At 40.5% G+C, this 15,261-nt stretch overlaps 1 protein-coding gene across 1 annotated transcript in view; it reads left to right on the forward strand.

Moving 5' to 3' along the window:
- LOC115508933 (phospholipid-transporting ATPase IB) overlaps nucleotides 1-15,261 on the forward strand; it is a 599,908-nt gene that overhangs the window by 411,847 nt on the left and 172,800 nt on the right. The gene's annotated exons all lie outside the window — the stretch shown is intronic.

Here is a 15,261-nt window from a genome sequence, read left to right on the forward strand (position 1 = left end):
GCCACTGCTAAGGGCCAGAAGTTCATGGCTGGGAACACTGCATGTCACAGCTGGGACAGAGGGCAGAGTGGGTGGGTGCTTTTACAAAGTATGGCATGATTTTACCTTTTAGTGCATTATGCAGTTTGGCTCTGATGGGACAGACAGGGTTGTTGGGCTGGCGTGACCTCATCTGTAACCTCCTTCCCCATGGCCACTCTCCATGGTGGTTCTGGAGGTGGCCGTGCGATCTTGTTCTGGTCTGTCGTGTGTAAGTGGAAGTCTCTGGGTGGGACTTCCAGAAGTGCCTGGCCCGTCAATAAATATTTACTCAGGGTTGAAGTAAATGAAGTATAAACCTTAAGTACCGGTTATGAAATTTAATACAAAGTGCCTTTTCTTTGCTTCTGTCTATTGCCCCTGAGCTGTAGACGTTGCTGTCATGCCAAAGCCCGTCCCCGGATTTCTTGCGTCCTCCTTGCACAGGGTCCCTCCCTGGATCACTTCTGTTCCTGTTGATGTGATGGGTGTCTGTTTACTAATATAGCAGATGTTTTTCTTATCCAAAACTCTCCCCCGAGCTTCAGCCTTGTACTTTGGATTTCTTCCTGGAGAGCCCACAGGTACTACATATTTCACATGCCCCCAATGTGAGCTCATCTACTGCCCTCCCATCACCAAGCCTCACATCTAATCACGATCATCGCTGTGACTCCAGTCTCCCTTCAGAAGACTCTCTGAATCACCTGTGGCTGCCACTCCGTATTAATCCCCTCAAACAGGACTTCTCAGTATCTTTCTCTAAGAGTGTTCCCAGCTGTGATTCCTTCCCTTCATGCCTCTCGAGTCTGCCTCCTACACTTTTCTATTAGGTAAACTTCCAGAAAGGCAAGTGGCCTGTGTCACATTCCTGCCGAAATGCAGTTGTCCTGGGCTCCTGGTTGGCCTGAACAAGCACGTGCTAGAGCGGAAAGTCCTCCTGGGAACATATGAAGACCCCCCCACACACACCAGGAATCCATTGCCAGAGCTCACTTCCAGGGCACGCTCCTGCCCTGCCCCCCTCTCCATAGCCAACATGAAAAGCATACATCTCGCCTCTTCAGAAGCTCACTGTGGGGCATGCTCCATGGTACGAAAAGATGTCAGCCACAAACCCAGGAGACTGCATTTATTGAAAAAATAAAACCCCACCTCTTCTACCCCACACAGTGGTCAGCAACACACGACTCCTGAAGAATTATCCAGAGAGCATCTCAGTAAGAAGCGGAGAAGGCGACTGTCCCATATTTCATGTAGATGCCATATTCATGACAATGCTCTGTTCCTCCCGCTGATCTGTGCCAGTGCCTGGAAGCTCAGAAGTGGCATGGTCATCGTGGATATGGATATGAACATGTCTATTTCAAGTGCAGATTGAAGCCAGAATTTTTTTCTGATGTAAGCAGTTAGTTAAAAAGTGAAGGTAGGTGTTGGCAGTCAGGTTTCAGTGACTCTGTCCTACACTCGGAGAACCTCGTGCACGGAGAAAGCAATATAAGGTGGCCCTGCGTGGTCAGAGGAAACTGTTTTGTCAAACAATCATGTAATAGCAATAGTGTATTAAAAACGAAAAAGGTTCTTATTTTTCCCCAAAGTTTTATTGTGTCGGGTGAAAAAGGTATATCTAAATGAAACCAGAGCAGGGATAATTAGAAGTTACCTGAAGATTCTTGGTATAGCCTTGAGGTATACTTCCTAGAAGTTACGAACGAATTACTCTGGTGAATAGGTAACAAAATCCTCTACAAGTCAATGTTTTTTGTTTCTTTGCCTTCAGAAAACTTCAAAAAGGACCTAATCAAGATGTCAGCAGATAGATTATTTCCAATAACATTCGTATTAGAGCACTGTTTTCTTCTTTGGCAAGTGGCTCAGAGATCCAAAGTATTGATGGATATTGCTGTAACAAAACTTTGCATTCTCATTTACTATGTGAGTTCTATTTCTCGGGACTTAAATCTGTAGAATAGACATGATGCAATGGGAATATTCTTCCACGGTTACATAAACTAATGGGCTGAGAGGGGACCCAGCTCCATCTCTCTCATTAAAAGATGCATTTCCAACAAAATTTTATTTATTATTTAATGATTATCAAAATGTGTAATTTTTTAGCAATTATATACCGCTAGCAATCGTGATGAAAACTAAATCCAGAACTCTTTAACGCTTAGAGCTATATAGCCGCAGAAAATTAAAAGAAAATTCATTGTAATTTCTATTCTTGTGCAGTGTGATAGGGTGATCAATACAAGACTCTAAAACAAAAATACATTAAATTTGGGTTAAATTGTATCTGAGTCAAGTGGAATGGAAAACAAGTTCAAGACAACAAGAGTGATGTAAACTTTGTGACTATTAAAAAAGTATTTGTAGATTTCTTAAAGTGGATTATAATGGGCATCCACTTGTGGTACTTAGAATCCATTGAGTAGGTTAAAAAAGATTACATTTATTGGGGCGCCTGGGTGGCTTGGTCGGTTAAGTGTCCGACTTCGGCTCAGGTCATGATCTCACGGTCCGTGGGTTCGAGCCCCGCGTCAGGCTCTGTGCAGACAGCTCAGAGCCTGGAGCCTGTTTCAGATTCTGTGTCTCCCTCTCTCTCTGCCCCTCCCCTGTTCATGCTCTGTCTCTCTCTGTCTCAAAAATAAATAAACGTTAAAAAAAATTTAAAAAAAAAAAAAAAAAAAAAAAAAAAAAAAAAAAAAAGATTACATTTATTGTAAAATGCCAATCTTTACATATGCCAGAAATTATATCCTTTGCAACTACTTGTCCTTGTCATTAGAAAATTTACACGACCTTAAAAATGTATCGAGACCAAAGCAATCTACAGAGTCAATGAAATCTCTATCAAAATCCCAATGACATTTTTTTTGCAGAAGTAGGAAAACTCATCCTAAAATTCTTGTGGAATCTAAAGGGACCTCACATAGCCACAGCAATCTTGAAAAGGGAGGACAAAGTTGGGGGAATCATACTTCCTAATTTCATACCTTGCTGCAAAGCTACAATAATTAAAATAGTGTGGTAGCAGCATAAAGACAGATATATAGAGCAATGGAATAGAGAGCCCAGAAAAAAACCCTTACATATATGGCCAAATGATTTTTGGCAAGGATGCCAAAACCTTCCAACAAGGGAAGGACCATCTGTTCAACAAATGGTGCAAGAAAAACCACATGCAAAAGAAAATTGGATCCTTACCTTACACCATATAGGTGTAACTCAAAGTGGATCAAAGAGCTAAATATGAGAACTAAAACTATGGAACTCATAGAAGAAAACATAGAAGGAAAACATGACATTGGATTTGGCAATGATTTCTTAGATGTGGCACCAAAAACACAGACAACTAAAGAAAATACAGATAAATTGGGCTTCCTCAAAATCAAAATTTTTGTGCATCAAAAGATACTGTTAATAGAGTGAAAAGGCAACCCACAGAATGGGAGAAAATATTTGTAAATCATGTATCTGACAAAGGAGCAATATCTAGTATATATAAAGAACTCCTACAACTCAAGAAGAAAGAAAGAAGAAACAAGAAGAAAACCTAATCCAAAAATTATTAAAGGACTTGAATAGACATTTTTCCAGAGAAGGTATATAAATGGCCAAGAAACACATGAAAAGATGCTCAACATAAGGAAATGCAAGTCAGAATCACACTGAGATGCCAATTCACATCCATTAGGATGTCTACTATTAAGAAAGAAAGAGAGAGAGAAAGAAAGAAAAAGAAAGAAAGAAAGAAACAGGAGATAGCAAGTGCTGGTGAAGACATAGAGAAATTGAACATTTGTGCCTCGCAGGTGGGAAAATAAAAGGGTCCAGCCACTGTGGGAGACAGTATGGAGGAACCTCAAATATTAAACATAGAACTGCCTTATAATCCAGCAAGTCTACCTCTGGAAATATACCCCAAAGAATTGAAAACAAGTACTCAAACAAATATTTGAATATTGGGGTTCATAGGTACGTTATTTACGGTAGCCAAAAGGTGGAAGCAACCCAAGTATCCAGCAGTGGATGAACAGCTAAGCCAAATTCTGCATATATGTGCAATGAAATATTATGTGGCCTTAAAAAGGAATGCAATTCTGATCATCGCTACAACGTGTGTCTTGAAAAAATTATGTTGACAGATACAAGGCAGACACAAAAGGACAAATACTGCACGATTCCACTTACATGAAGTAACGTGAATGGTTACATTTATAGAAACTGGATGTAGAAGAGCAGTTACCAGAGGCAAGAGGGAGGGAAAATGAGCTGTTATTGTTGATGGGAAATTCTAGAGATAGAAGGTGGTGATGGTTTTACAACAGTGTGAATGTACTTAATACCACTGAATTTTATACTTAAAAATGGTTAAAGTGGTAAATATGAAGTTATGTATATTTTACCACAATAAATAAATACATATTAAGAGAGTTTTTCAGATTTGCAGCTACACTTAGGTAATATATGCATAACTGTTCACGTATTTGAATAACACCTGTCTCGTGTCCTTCACAGTCTGAACCCAGCCCTCTCCTCTCACTTCATTTTCTTTGTAGCCACCTGGAAATTCACATCTGCTACAATTATGTACCTGTAAGGCCCTTTCTCCCCCCACCGATTTGATTAATGGAATCTGATACTCCCAAGTACCCACCACCTTCCAAAAAAGGTTCTTCCCATAGAGAGAACCCATCTCTGCGTCTATTGTGTTCCCAAAGAACTTCTCCATACCTTTGATCCGTCCCAAACCTGTCCTCAACCGGACCGAATTCTTTAAGGGCCAGGATGTTGCATGCTTCGGCTCTGTGACTCCCACGCATAGCACAGAACATAATTTGGAGCAGGATCTTAGTAAATAGTCCGGTAACTGAACTTCTAAAAACATACGTGATTCTTTCCTTGTAATTCTCCTCTGAGAGAGAAGGCAGACCTTTTCCCCACTTCCCAGAACAAGAAAATCAGCAAACGCCACACCTCGCTCGAGCTACAGGCGTCAGGTGGCTGACAGGGATGCAGGAAAACATCACAAACCTGCCTTCTTACGCCCGGGTCTGTGGAGCCAGGCACTAAATCTTATCGTCAATATGTTAAGAACTTTACTTTATTGGCTATAAAACACATGTTTTTGAATATTCGCCATAGGTTTTGTCCATAAACGAAATGATCTTCTACATATTTCTGCTACCCCTTCCATAATAAGCCCCCTGCCGCTGTTCCAACGCCACAGTTTGGAAACAACTGTGTCATTAATGAACGATACCAGATCCTAACCAATGACCTCCAGATGAAAGGCTCATTATTCCATTACTGGTCTCCAGAGCTGTTTTGTCCCCTAACACTGTAGTACAGAATTTAGACTGAAGAGTTTAAGCCTTGAACTATAAAAAAAAAAAAAAAATGTAAGTAGTCCTTGACATAATTTGGAGTGATTAAATTCTATTGTGCCAAGAATTCCTTATTAAAAATCAATTTAATTGTGCATATACCATCTGGTCGGTATTATGGTCTTTTATGGGAAGGAACCATGATTTTGTATTTACCTGATGTTCTGTTGGATAAGCATGTGATTTTGTAAAAAGGGAGAATGTTGTGGCCCTGGAAAATTAGTAATTAAAGAAACTTTAAAGGTGTTTACTAGACTTCACTTTTGTGATGTTCGAGCTATAAGATTTACTGTTTTAGGATTTTAATGGAAAAGAAAATGTTAAAGTAGGAAATGTTTATGTGCACATCATATGCTACATTTATTTGCATGAATAATTTTTATCATATATTTTTGAAACTCGAGTTCCCTTAAACATAAACATAACTTAGATTGTCACATCAGTATTTGTGTTGTCTTTTTATTCAAAGAATTTGGATAATGAATGGTGAGAAGTTTGCCTTTGATTTTCTACTAGCTTGGTTTGAAGTATATTAGTAAAAGATTGCCACAGTTTAGCTCACAATATTGCAGGAAAATGTTTCAAACTGGAGCGACTGCATTTTGTTGTACAAAATGGGGAAGTTTTTTTGCCGCCTGTTTTTCAAAAACACTTTACACCGTAATGTAAACAGGATCCTTTAGTTTCCTTACATAGCATTAGAGGCTTAAGATTTGGGTCATTTCCTTAAGTTTTTGGTCTGCTTATGTGCTTGTGGATGTGAAGCAGTTTGTTCATGTTACAATCTTCAAACGTCAGCGTTGTAAATTAGCAACCATAAACATTGATTTTAATTCTGAATTGCCTTAACTTCGATGCCAAAAAAAAATCACTTGTGGGGCACCTGGGTGACTCAGTGGGTTGAACGTCTGACTCTTGATTTAAGCTCAGGTCATGATCCCAGGATCGTGGGATCGAGCCCCACATTGGGCTCCACGCTGAGCAGAGAGCCTTCTTATGATTCTTCATCTCTCTCTGTCTCCCCAGTTTACGCTCTCTCACTCCCTCTCTATTAAAACAAACAAACAACCTTGTTATATAGGGCCTAGTGTTAACAGCTACCTATTTGGTATCAGCCATAACATCTCTAATCTTCCCTGTGCCCTGATTTCCTCATTTGTGAAACAGGCACATTGCCTGCTTGCTAAGCTTGCTATGAGGTTTAAACGAGATAGCCATTTGGAATGTTGTGAAAATTCTTGGCACAGAACGTATGTTAGCTTCTATCATCATCCAAAATACCAAAATGACCATCCTGCAGTGTGTGGTTTTCTTTCCATTTGTTTATTAAAAGAAAATGAAGCTAGGGGATTCAGAAAGTTGCCTGTGCACCCATAGCAATTAAGTGCTCCAATGAGGATGAAATCTGTTCGGTCAGTTCCATGATCTGTCCTGTACTCCCTCTCAGCGACCTCCCCCCTTTCATGTTAAATGTTAATATTCTGCACGTATTCATTTATTGGGTACCTGCACCGTGCTAGATTCTGAGTATGTAATAACCAGTGGGATCCTTGCAGTTCTCTGGCTTCACACGTCTTACCGATGGGGTGGTAGACAGGCAAGAGCGCAACAAAAGCTATAGGACATAACAAGCCAACGGAGAAATGAGCGTGGGACAGTGATAGAGAATGACAAGGTCTTTCCTCCTACGTGATTCTTTAATGTAACACTGATTTGTTGGAATAATAATAGAGATGTCTAAAGAAAAATAATTTCCCCTCCTCTGCCTCCGTTGCTGCCCAGGCGTTCAATAGGAGCAGTTTAGCTAGGCTACCTTTCTTTGCACTCATACAAATGTGTAATTGTATGGCGTTTTTCTCGTGGTTTTACCAAAAAATGGATTTTATACACAGGCTTAGTCAGTAGAACATGTGACTCTTGATCTCACTGCTGTGATTTCAAGCCCTACGGTTGGGTGTGGAGACTACTTAAAAAAAAATTTTTTTTAAACTGGATCCTATACACATTACTTCATAACTTTCTTTTCGTTTATTTGCCCTAAAAAGCCCTTTGAAGTTGTAGAAATGTGTCGTGTTTGCCGCTAACATTGTACCTGTCCAGGACCTACCCAGAGAACATTCTCCAAAGATTTTAGAGCTGAAGCCTTGCCCATTCATTACAGTAGTTGCTATTTAATGCTGACCACTCGATCCCATAGTTCATTGGACTGAAGACACTTGCCGGGAAAGTTTTTGGAGTATCTTGCTGTTACTACTGTTATTTTTTTTTTTAAGTTTTCTTTATTTTGAGAGAGAGCACAAGCAAGGGAGGGGCAGAGAGAGAGGGAGAAAGAGAGAATCCCAAGCTGCTCTGCACTGTCAGCGTGTGGAGCCTGACGTGGGGCTCGAACGCATGAACCGTGAGATCATGGCCTGAGCCGAAATGAAGAGTCGCTTAACCTAATGAGTTAAGTCGGTTAAGGACTCTTCACCGATTGAGCCACCTAGGCGTCCCCTGTTACTACTGTTGTTGTGGTTGTTGTTGTTATTATTATTATTATTATTGCCATTATTATTTCTGATAACTCTAGCTCTACAATAGCATCCCTGATTCTTTTCCCCTTGATTTCCTGTCCACTTGCCTACCTGTCTACTGACCCGTCTTTTTATTTTGCCTTTTCTTTTGTCAGTCTATTTCTTTGGCATACATCCCTTCATTTACATACCCATAGATGTAACGTTTCAAAAGATAAGTGCTTTTATAGACTTGCTACATTCACAGCCTAATAAAGACCTTCAGGGGCTTTTCTTCCCTATGCCTTTTGCTTTGTTTTCTTTTTGCTTTCCACTATTAACAACACTGAAAACCAGGCAGTGTTTCTACAGACAGGTGCTTTTATTTATGAGAATAAATAGAATTTTTAGACGAAGTATATGCTTGTTTTTTATCTTAATACACATTGCCAGATGAAATTCCAGAAAGATTGTGACACTCTGACTTTTAAGCAGGGTATCTTTAATGCCAGTTAATCAGCTCAGACCTGATGTGCAAACCGGTAGATGATGATGTCATTGCCACTTCGGCAACAAACCATATGGCTGATTCATTTAATTATTCCCTCTCGGGTACTTTTCCCGTGTCAGTCCTCTACCATGGGTCTTGGAAGAACAGGGTAAACCGAGGAACAGGTCCCCCCTTTCCCAAGTGAGGCAATCCTCTAAGCATGTCGGCTGTTAGCTGAGAACCTGAGTGCAGCAGGTCCGGCCCGCTGAGATCGTGCAACGCAGCCAGGACCTCTAGACGGGAGTCTGTGCAATTAGCCAAGATGGTTACTGTGTTTTTGGCAGTGAAGCAGCAGTTAAAGCAAAGAAGGATCTTTTTCCAAGAAGGAAAAGCCATTTAATAAGTTTGAGTCAGTTTGCTCGTAACAGCGCTGCATTTGAGGACCAAAAACCCCAGGAGCTTGGCAAGTCACAGTGCTTGGCTGGTGTTCCCACCAACTCACCAAGTCTGAGGCCAGCCAGGCAGAACCTGGCTCCCTGTGCTTTGCCTGTATTCATTTAGTAACATTCCTAGTTAACAAGAACGTAAAGGCGGAGGAATCTTGCTCCCCATTAATCCAGAAGAGTGAAATGTAGTGGCTCTAAGCAAGCCGTGGTCCAGGGAGCTGTACATCGGAGGGGGGACGGGCCATCTGTTTGCACTGAGGGCTGTGTGTTGAGTGCATGTAGCTTGGAGCTTGTGGTCCCACCAAAAATGGCATTGATGTTTAGGAACTGGGCAGTGCTTGCTTTTTTGTACATGAATTTACCATTTGTGTACGGGTGCCCGGCGTGAAAGTCTGATTTTGTGCTGTGTCAGGGAACCACGGTGTACCAGTCTCATGAACGAATGAAACAGAAACTAAGTATGCTCGTATAAATTATTTGAAAACGCTGTGTGTTCTCATACTTTTTCCGTTTCACCTATGGAACTCTTGCCAAAACGAAATCAAGTTTGAGCCTTTACCACGTAAGAGAACACCAGCTCGTGGGTTTTGAAATTAGGGGATGGATTTTTGTTTGTTTGTTTCGTTTATTTTGGTTTCACTTTTTTTAATTTTCTCCGCCAACTACTTCCAATGAAATAAACAGGTCCAATGGTGTAATGATGGATCATTTGAATGAAGGTTGAAATTGAATTGGAAATGTTGAGAATGAGCTTGTTTATACGTTTCAAAACTGCATCACCGCCTGCGACTGATAAAAATTAGCACAAACATAGCAAAACTCTTTAAGGAGACGTGTGGCCAAGCCAGTGCCAACTTGGACAGAATCGGAGCCCTGTTTAAAGGGAATATCCCCACATTCAACTAACCAAGGACGTTAGTCTGAAGTAAAGATTACAATTTTTCACATGGTTCAGGATCGCTTGGAACAAAGGTTAATGCCAGGAAAGAGAAGGTCGATTTCTCAGGACTTTTCCCCCTTATTGTATATTTTCCGCAACGTGAGTGTCTTAGTTACACGAAATTCACTCTCAGTCTTTAGGGTGATTCCTCATTAGTGATTTATAAAGTTAGGTTTCTGACATAAGGATCTACATTTGTGAAGTTCTGGATTCATATCCGGTGCTGCGGTGGCCTCTCGAGAACAGCGCCTGTGGTTCAAGGCCAGGGGAGAGTTCCCCAAAAAGAAGTGAAGCTTTTTTTATCCACACCCGTCAACACAAATATAAGCATGGCGTCGCGTAGTCTGTCACGTATCATTGTTTTGCTTCTAATAAACATCTGTTTACATCGAGATTTCTAAGTTGTATCAGTTTGACCTAATAAATGTATTTTTCATCCAGTAGTGGCACTGTTGACATTTTGGACCAGGTAATTCTTTGTTGTAGGGAGCCGTCCTGGGCACGGTAGGATATTTAGCCGAATCTTTCGCCTCTACCCGCGAGATGCCAATAGAACCGTTACAGAGGTCTGCAGACATTGTCAGTGTCCTTAGAGACAAAAATCAACCCTAGCTGAGAATTACCGCTTGAAATAGTTATGTAAATAAAACATGAACATGTTTTTAAAACGTTGGGACTGGTACAAGAGGTAGGAGACGCCACACCTCCTGTTGAAGAACACTGCTACTACCAGAAGATAATGGATATTAAGTTTCTTATGTGACCTCCAGAAAGTTACCATGTAAAATCTGTGCCGTACTGTCTATTCTGTACTGTCGTGACCTTTCAGCATATACCTTGATATTTTTCATTTTAATACATCCGTGAGACTTTGGTATTAAAGCACTTACAGGTTTATATTACTCTTTTTTAATGTCTTATTTTTTTATTTTTGAGAGAGACAGAATGCACACAAGTTACGGGGGGGGGGGCGGGGGGGAAGGGGAGGGCAGAGAGAGACCAGATTGGAGGATCCAAAGCGGGATCTACGCTGACAGCAGTGAACCCAATGTGGGGCTTGAACTCACAAACTGTGAGATCATGACCTGAGCTGAAGTTGGATGCTCAACTGACTGAGCCACCCAGGCACCCCTTAACATTACTCTTTCTAATGTCTGCACAGTGTCGCATTGTTACAGATGAACCATAATTCATTTAGCTGTCAGTGCACAATGTAGGTTCTAATTTTTTTATCCTTCCGAATACCACAGTAAACCTGCTTGTATTTTCATGTTGAATACTATGTAATTACAGATACAAGATACAATCCAGAGTATATCCCTAAAAATGGAACCCCTAGGTCAGAGGAAAAGTACATTAAATGTATTTGTGGACAGTGCTCTCTACGTTAGCATCTGGCTATGAGGGTAGCTATTTCCCCCACATTATCAAACTTTTAAATCTTTGCGCGTGATATCCCTGTGTTTATATCATAAAAAGTGAGATTCCTGTATTTATAAGTTGTTTTTTGTCCACTGTGATCACATTGTATCTGTTCTTTGCCTATTTTCCTAACAGCTTATTGGGCATTTTCTTTCCCATTTGTAGGAACTCTTTATGTATTAAGGAAATTAGTCCTTTGTCTTCATAGATGTTACAAAAATGTTTGAACGAGTTATTCCTTTTCTTTCAAGTTTATTAATATTTTTTCTATAGAAATTGTTTCAAATTTAGCCCTCCTTTTGTACAATTTCTGAGTTTAAGGTCTCCAGAGAGTTTCACATGCAAAAGCACTTTTTCCCCCCTGTTTTCTCTTAATTCTTTGAATTTGGTTTTTTATGTTGAAATAGGCCATCCGTAATTAACTTGAGTATACAGAGTGAGAGCAAAATACCGCATAATTTTTTTCTAAATGGCATATCATGCTGTGAACAAAATTACTTCATATTTGGGCGCAAAACACTAAAACTAGATTCATACTTGGTGCTTGCAGAGAACCAAGGAGAAGCCATGCTGTCAGGATAGCAGGCAAAGACCTTCCTGGTCTGTAGGGCTTTGGAAGTCAGGGTTGTGAATTTGTGATTATTCAAATGGTATCTCTTTCACATGTTACTCTGTACACAGCACATATTTTAATTTTTTTTAATCCACCAGGCATTAAAATTTTTTTGTATTATTAATACAACAGATACACTTAGTATTACTTCCGTCATCGCGTTTTCATCATGTTTTGGGCTCTTAATGTTTCCTTTGTTTCTGTCTTTGCCTAAGATTCTTGTCATGCTTTGTTTTGCTAAGGACGTGTCAGCATTCCCACTGGCCTCTGGTATTGTCTACTGCTGGAGAGGAGTGATCTTTCCCCTTGTAGGTTAACTGCTTTTTCCGCCAAAATATAATAAGAATCGATCTTTCAAAATTTTAACCCATTAATTGACATATCAGAATGTGGGTAGCTGTGGATCTCTCTTTATCTGTGGTTTTGTTTCCTGGAGACAAATGGTGCTCACTCTGTTGGCTGAGCAAGGTATTGGAATATTTCAGAATTTTTCTTTTATTATATCTTCGAACATTTTGTTCTCTATGTTTTTTTTAAGGTACACCCTTTTGGAATTTTCCAGTTATCTTTGAGAGATTGTCAGCTCTTACAATGAACGTTAACCTTTTGTGCTTTGACATTTGTTCTCCCAAGCCCTCCCCACCGCCATCCGTAGGTGTGCTGTGGGCACTTTCAGTTCTAGGCGCCTCCCCCTTTATAAAGTGCCTTTAACCTGCAACATTGACTTTGTCTTGCTTGCTTCCTCCTTTGATAGCTTATACATCTTACTTTAGCTCTTGTTTCAACGAAAAGCCACATTTTCTTTAGCTCTTTTATGCCTGTCAAGAACATTCAAGGTATTCTTCTGCCCTGTGACCTGGTTTTTTCAGTAAAGATTATTTCATATTCATGTCATGTATAATGTATGACATTATGTATTTTATATGTATATAGTTATACACAATTATATGTAATATGCAATGTCATACATAACGTATACATATTCTTTCATAAACGCATGTTTTCCTTATTATTTTGTGAGCATATCTAGGGGGCAGGGGCTGCAAAATTGTCTCAGAGCACTTGCTCATCAAAGGTTCTGCCTCATCTACACTGGTCAGCTGTCATTTTGCATCAGTAAGCCCCTCTCTCCCCCCGTCTCTTCTTCTTGGGCGAGTTGGAGGGCGATGTGTCTCACAGTGAATGTCTGCATGTTACAGGTTTTCTGTTGGACGAATTTGCATTTCTTTCTTTTCAGGTTCCCTCCATCAGTGTCTGCCAAGTTGTCAGCCATTTCTGCTCCCAACTTTACCCTGCTATCCTCCTCGCTTGCTTCTTGGGGGGAAACGGCATATGTGTGTACACTGTCCTTCAACCTCAGTTTGCTTGCTGTGGTGAATGGGACAAGGGACCTCAGCCGTGACTTGTCCCTGCCCCTAGATTTCTCCCTTGAACGTTTTCTTTTAATGTTTTATTTATTTTTGAGAGCAAGAGAGACAGAGCGTGAGTGGGGGAGGGGCAGAGAGCAAGGGAGACAGAGAATCCGAAGCAGGCTCCAGGCTCTGAGCTGTCAGCATAGAGCCTGATGCGGGGCTCAAACCCATGAACGGTGAGATCATGACCTGAGTTGAAGTCGGATGCTTAACCAACCGAGCCACCCAGGTGCCCCTAGATTTCTCCCTTTAAATGAGAGTTGGTCAGCGATTTCTTGGATTGTTTCCCTGTTTCCTGGAAAATTTTTTACTCTGTAGGTATATTACTCTGCTGTTGGCAGTCCCCCTTATTTGAGCCTATCTTGTATTATTTCTATTCTGTGTCATGTGTAGTTTTAATAAAGGCTATCCTATAGTTTCATTGAAAATAGCTGATTCTGGGGTGCCTGGGTGGCTCAATCAGTTAAGCGTCTGACTCTTGATTTCAGCTCAGGTCATGATCTCACAGTTCTTGAGATCAAGGCCTGCATCAGGCTCTGTGCTGATAGCACAGAGCCTGCTTGGGATTCTCTCCCTCTCTCTCTTCCCTTCCCTCCCCAAAACAAATGAGTAAACATTAAAAAAAAAAGAAAATAGCCATTTGCTATTTTCAATTACTTTTGCTGTTTTCAGTTGATATTAGGAGAGGGGAGAGCAGTAGAAATATCACTACCTTCAACAAAAGAATATAAATCAACAGAATTAAGCAATATAATAGTTAAGTGCTCATTAGATATTTATCAGTGTTCGCTCACTTATTTGAATAGGAGAATGTAAAAGTATAACACAGTCTTGGGAAAATAAAGTGAAAACTCTTGAAACAGTTTACAAATATGCTTGAATCAGATGTGGACCCAGGCTCTCCTCGCACTAAAAGTTTGGCTGAACTATTGATTACCAAGGCCTCGAGTGGTTGGAAAGCAGTGTGATTGGAATTGTTGTTTTAGGGACAGCTGATATTCGAACAGGTGTTGTAAAAATATTCTGAGTGCAGAACACAGCATAAACTTCTGATTCTTAGTTCCCTGTCAGTGTTTCTTGACAGAGAACAGCCAGGCCTCATGGGGGCCTCTTGGGAGACAGTTGGATTTAAGAGTGAATAAGCGTGTGGGAGGACTTTGAGGGTCCGCAAGGTCAGCAAGCTTATCTTAGATTTAGGAGGGATCCCTAGTAGTTTTTTGAACTAGGGGATGAGATAATCAAAGCTATGCTTAAGAACACTTCATCTGGCAATTGAATTGAGGTGTATTTCATTCGACCCTGTTGGGACTCGGTGAATCCTTTGTACTATAGCTATCGCATTCCATACAGTTGTGCAACATAGGCAACAGTTCCTTTCTCAAGAAGCTGATTTTGAAAAATAGACTCGGCAAAATTTTCGTAGCAGAGTTGGTCTCAACTCTTATTATCATGGGGTAGCTGTTCTGTGTTGCCAGTGTATTTCTCCCATAGTAATGGATTCAGTCTGTCATGATTTTATACCACTAAGGTGAATTCTGTGATTCCCGTGGGATGCTTTAAAGTCTAGCCCCAGATCACTGGAATCCTGTTGTATCCCATAAATTTAGATGACTTTTGAAACAGCAGCATGTTGTATTCCGTTCTTCCATATTCGCTCCCTTCTGAATCAGGGTTTTGTCCATCCTCGCGATGGCTCACCCCTTTTCTGTTGCACTCTCATTGCTGCACATCTTCTCCTGGTTATGCCCGTCTGATGGCTCCTTCTCTAACAGATTTTTATCCCCTGGTATTTTGCTCTGCAGTTGTTTTTATGTCAGTCTTGCTTAATCAATTAGAATTATAGTCTACTTGAAGACATAAATAATCGTCTACATTTTATTTATTTATACACCCATGTTACTCAAGAAGATGATTTGAGCATGTTCCTTTTGTATTACTGTGTTTTGACCTTTGCTGAGGTGGTGGACGTTTGATTGAGGAGGGTTACTATTTTATGAGCTAAGAACATAAGTGACCAACAGAGGAGTTTTTGTTG

Source organism: Lynx canadensis, chromosome A1, assembly GCF_007474595.2.
Source record: "Lynx canadensis isolate LIC74 chromosome A1, mLynCan4.pri.v2, whole genome shotgun sequence".
Classification (NCBI taxonomy): Eukaryota; Metazoa; Chordata; class Mammalia; order Carnivora; family Felidae; genus Lynx; species Lynx canadensis.